This window comes from Carcharodon carcharias, chromosome 20 (genome assembly GCF_017639515.1).
Source record: "Carcharodon carcharias isolate sCarCar2 chromosome 20, sCarCar2.pri, whole genome shotgun sequence".
Classification (NCBI taxonomy): Eukaryota; Metazoa; Chordata; class Chondrichthyes; order Lamniformes; family Lamnidae; genus Carcharodon; species Carcharodon carcharias.
This window is the reverse complement of record NC_054486.1, coordinates 53,138,105-53,144,033: the sequence shown is the minus strand read 5'-3', so window position 1 is coordinate 53,144,033 and position 5,929 is coordinate 53,138,105.

The window sequence follows — 5,929 nt, the reverse complement described above, 5'->3', positions numbered from 1 at the left end:
AAAATGGACTTTCAGTTAATAAGCATGGGCTAGATAAGACTGCATGTGACTCATTGTGAATGTCAGGATTTGATGAAGTGGTGGAGCTGTGATCCATACTAGGAGGGAGAGGGCAATCTCCCCTTCCTCACAGGACCGACCCCTGTCCTCCTCAGCCAGCTCAGCTGCAGCCTCCTCAAATTCAGTGAGGACAATGGTGTCAGCTGTCCCTTCTCAGTCTGTGATCTCTTGCGCCTGTTGTGCACCAGCTTGGCCTGTATGAAGAAGAGATAAAGTTATTTGATGACACGGGAGGGGGCAGAGGTTGGGTGAGATTCATGCCCCCTGTGTGTGGTGAGCCCTCCCCCCAGAAGGGCCAGAGGATGGAGTCTGAGCAACATGATAGATGGGATCAACATGATAGATGGCTCTGAAGGAGAGTCATTTGGACTTGAAACATTAACTCTGTTTCTCCCTCCACAGATGCTGCCAGACCTGCTGAGCTTTTTCCAGCATTTTCTGTTTTCCTTTCAGATTTCCAGCATCCACAGTATTTTGCTTTTATATTGTGATAAATGGGATGGTGGTAATGTGAAACTCTTGGTGAGAGAATGACTGTTGATATGTGTCCCCCGCTAATGGTTTTGTGAGATCCCTAAAGAAAGTAACCATTTGAGTGCATGATGCCATCATGAGAGTTTGATATTGGAGGGTGTTGAAGGACAACTTACCCTGGCAGAGTGAGTGAGATCATTCATCCTCTTCTTGCACTAGGTGGCATTTCAGGCAGGGTTCCTAGCCATGCTGACCTGATCCACCACAGCCACCCAGGCCAGTGAATTGAGGCTGCTGTGATTCCTGCAGCCATACCTGTGATAGAACATATGCTTCTGTGCCTGCACCCCTCTGATTAAGGCCTGGAGGGCCTGATGAGTGAAGCGGAGTGCTGCCTTCTTCTTGAGCTTCATGGCCATCATCTTCTGGCTGCCCGACATCTCTCATAGGCTGGTGAGCATGAGATTGTGTGCTGGGCTGGCCTTTTAACATGGCTCCCAGACCTTTGAACCTGCCAGCTGACAGCGGACACAGGAATCAACTCCTGATCTGCAAGGTGATTTGGACCGATACACGCCTTTGCCTAATTAATGAGGCTCCAAGTGCAGAATTGCATGCGAGTTCCCACCATTCTGGACAGCGGGATCAGCACTGCCAAAAATGCCCACCATTGCACTTAATCTTATCTCTGGAAAATTCCACTCTAAGTGAAGAGAGAGCTGAGAGATGAGAATGTTTCGGAAAGACGTGCACTATTGTGTGGAAGATTGCATGGGTAGAACCCTATTTACACTGATGCTGCTGCCTGAAGAGAATTGGCTAAGCCCTTGAAGGAATGGGCTGACCAAACTGACCATGATTTACCTGTTAATTCTAATTGTTTAATTTTCACTGATTCTGCTCCATATTAGGGTAAAAGTCCTCAAGTGGTTAATCTCTTATAAAAACAAAGTTATATTCAAACCCCACATCAAAGATAACTAATCCTTTAATAGGGTCTTTAATCTGTGAATCAAACTCTGAACTCAAAACCCCCTGCTGAAATAATCAGAGGTTTTTAAACTCAGCCAAGCATCTATACTAACATAATAATAGCCCTTGGGGAAATATCAACAAAGAAATCTATTGAAATGGCACATCCAGGTGCTCCTTTATTTTCTAACCTGCAGCAGATGGCCTGTCGATCAAAGCAGTCCAGCAGAGCCTTTTTTCAACTATCAGTGACAGCTGCAGCCAGGCTTTTTTTGTTTTATTTAAAGGTTTAAAAAACTTCAGATCATGTCAGTCATTAAAACCTTATCCACCCTTCAAGAGTGTTTATGTCTACTCCATCAATCCATGACTCAGCACTGCAGGTTCAGGCCCTTGTACCAGTCAAATTTGGGTCTATTTGAACTCAGCTTTCACCTGTGTGACTCACACCGTGTCCCCTTCCACCTGCCAGCAGAAATTGGGGTGGGACTTCTGCACATAAGTGCTGTCCACCATTTTTACAGGTCCTCGGAGACTCCCTGACTCTGCGAAAATCCAGCCCCAGGTATCACTAAAGAGGCAATAGGGTAGCTCAACCGACTATTAAACAAAAACCTGCAACCAATGTCATATGTTCATCATGCTCCCTATCTCTCTTTCTCTGGCTACAAAGTTGACTGCTTCGCTCAGCTTTTATGGCACAGAATTATTTCAGACAGCTACACGGAATCTTTATAATATAAGCCAGACAGCAGCATGAGCATGAATTCCACAGGTGACTAACATTAGCCACAGGAGCAAAGCGAACATTTTTTGTTCAGACATATCAACCATCCTACACCATTTAAGCCTATAGTTTGTGGGCGCAAGTTATAAGTTAATCACATTGTGGGGTTGTTGGCCAATTAGGATGCTAATGTTGGAAATTAGTCAGGATAATAGTAAACAGGAACAATCCCAGCTATAAAAGACAAAAATGCTGGATCAGGCCACATGAATGGAGAGAGAAAAACAGAATTAACATTTCAGCTTTACGATCTTTCAAAAGGTCGTTGATCTCAAATGTTAACTGTTTCTCCACAGGTGCTGCCTGATCTGCTGATTATTTGCAGCATTTTCTATTTTTGTTTCAAATTTCCAACATCTGCAGTATTTTGTTTTTGTATTGCTTTTAAACACTTGTATGTATTGATCTTTTGCTTGTTGAGCAATAAAACAGGCAGCAACTCTTCAGTCCCAACAGCATCACCGGGAGCTGTGGACAGTACTGGTATTGCAGCTGACCAGGATCTTTTACTTGTTGACAATAAAACAGCCATTATAAACCATATTGGTGTCAGTCTCGAACTGTTTGATGTTTCTTCCGCAAATTAAGAAACCACAGAAGGCCCAGTGTAAAATCAAGAGCACGCACTACTGCTTTACTCGGAGGATCCCTCAGTGTCTGATACCAGGAGTTTCAGAGCATGTCTTTTCCCCTGTTTAACTATCAGATATCTTTGTTTCTTCTCACCCACTTTCATATGAAGAGCCAATCCTTCAATCCAACAAAGGGCATGACAACACATCTGCCCACTTTGTCCTACGTATCTGTGCCAGTGAAATCATTTACAGATCTGGATTATGGATGGAAGAATGAAGTGTGCTGAGATGAATTTAATGACCACAGAGATCCTATCCACTGTCTGGAAAGGTGGGATAATGCTGCCGTGGATATTTCTGGAAGCCCTGATGCAATTGTATGCCCATTAGGCAGTTAACTGTTTAGTGTCAGGGTTTCCATCCCTTTAAGGGCGAAGATCCCTCTTTCATGCACTGCTGGCCAATCGGAGGGTCGGCCGCTCTTCCGACCCAGCAGCACCAGCAGGAATAGAGGTCACTGTTGGTATTGCAGCTGACCAGGAGCAGCAGCCATGGAGGAGCCAATGAAGAGAGATAAATGTTTGGGGCTCGCTGGGGCCTTGGTGAGGGAGGGGCTGGTTATTGGTGAGGGCGTTTCAGCAGTGCCGACCTTTGCCACTGATGTTGCCTCTCCATAGCCACCTGAGTGCCCATTCTCCTAAGCTCTCAAGGCAGTCAGCAAGTTCTATTGGGCAGCCTCTCCATGTGACATAGATCCCCCGGCTGCTGGTAGAATACTAGTAAAGGTAGGATGAGGCCCTTAAGTGGCCATTAATTGCCAGATCTCAGCCCACTTCCCATCTGTTCAGTCAGTCGCCCCCTGCACTTTGAAAACTTTATAATCACATTATGACCTGAATGTGACAAACCTTTTACTAATGGTATACAGGGAATTCTGAGCTTCTGGGAGTTGTATCTGGGGGTACCAGAGAGATACGGAGATGCACTGGGGAATGCCACCAACACACTTCCAGCCCCTACCCCACAAAAGTCTCCAGGTATGGACTGCCCAGAAATTCCCTGACACATTCAAACTTCTATTGGGCAATTACCTTGCAATCAGGACCATCTGAAAGTACAAGTTAAGTCACAAACTTTGGATGGTTCCAACTGTCTTACAGTGATAGTTACCCAGAAAAAGTTAGAAGAATTAAAACCACTTCTAGCTCCTGGATAATTATAGTACCTGACCCCCCCCCAACTGACCATCTGAACCCCTCATTGACCACCCAACCCTCCCAATGACCACCCAAACCTCCTGAACACCTGTCACCCCCCCCCCACTGACCACCCAACCCCCCCTGCTCTGATCGCCCCACCCTACCCCCAAGTCAATGCCCCCACTGATCACCCAATCCCTCTCCCCAACCAACCGACATTCCCCCTGACCACCTGACAATAACCCTGCCAATCCTACCCACTTACCTTACGAACCTACCTTCTTCCTGGCTTGAAAGTGGCTGGACCTTTAAATTTACCTGCTTTACATCAGATTACTTCAGACACTCCAGCCCTTGACTGAAGCCCTCAGGAGTGGGCTGAGCTACACAGTTCTCGCCTGTCCTTAGTCGGGATAGCCTGGATTTCAAGGAAGGAAACTAGGGGCTGAATTTTCTGGCTGACATGTGGGTGGCGGAGCCCGCACATCAGCTCTTAAAGTGTCACGTGCTGACGTCGCACGAGCATGCTGATGTCAGCATGCGGCATCGCGATGTTTAGGTCGGCGGGCACGCTATGCAGCACGATGTGCACCCGCCATTAATTAAAGACCCTGTTAAGGTTATTAAGTCACCAATTGACGAAGATTTTAGAGGAACCCATGCGAACTTTGGCTCGGTGCACGGGCCCAACGGGCAGGCGAGTAAGTGATTTTTTAACAAACATCATCCACTGGCGGGATGAAGTTTGATTTCGGATTTTAAAACGTTTAATAAAGTTTTTGTTTACTTTGTTAACATGTCCCATCTCGTGTGACATTTTTACATGAGGCGAACATGTTAATGATTTTTTTTATTGCTCTATTTTTAATCTTTCACAGCCTTTCAGCGATCTCCCTGAGGCACCACTTAGCCTCAGAGAGATGTGCCCTCTTGTGTGTGCATGTGCGAAACAGCGCACTCTCGCAGTTGGGGAATCCCCTTCCTCCCGCCCGCACAGGAAGCGCATAGCGCTTCCCGTCGGGCATCACACTGTGGCCGTCCACATAAAATGGTGGCGGGGCCCGTTTTGGCTGTGGTGATCGGCTGCCCGCCACCGCTGAGTCGTTCAGGCCCACCCTCCCATCAAGGGCAAAATCCAGCCCCCGGAGTGGACTGGAAATCTGACTATGATTGCCACTCAGTGAAAGTTCAGACTCTTTACAATGAATTGGTGCATTCAGGAAGATAAAGAGACTGACTCTTTTGATATTGGCACTTAGTAACTGGAAGGAACAAGTAGCATAACAGTTAAGAGCTGTATCCATTGCAAATGGGGAGATAGCATTGAGTTGATCCCACAGTTGTAAATTGAGCAGCCAAATTCTGGAATTCTATCCTCATATAGCTGCAAGCCTATGTAAGGACATGACAGCTGTGGCATGTCACTGGTTCTGTTTGCAGGAATAATTAATAGTTACGATGGTGTGTCTCCTATCCCCTCTTCACTTTATCCCTGTTGTCTCTTCCCCATCACATAGAAATTAAAACACAGAAATATGCCCAAATATTCAGCATTGGTCTTTATCCTTCACATGAGCAGTGTTGCTAATCACATGTGCCTTCCTTATTCAACTATCCTTTAATCTCCTTCCTTCATATCTATCTACCTATTGTTAAATGCTGTTATAGTCTCTGCTTCAATCCCTAGTGCATTCTATAGCAACAAAACACTCCACATTAAGAAAGTTTTTCCTGTTTCTCTGTCCATCTCATTAATGTTTCATTTATGTCCCCTCATTCTTGGTTCCAATTATCACTTGAAACAATCCATTTCTACCTATTCAGTCGCACTTCTTCATGATTTTCAACATTTCTGTGATAAA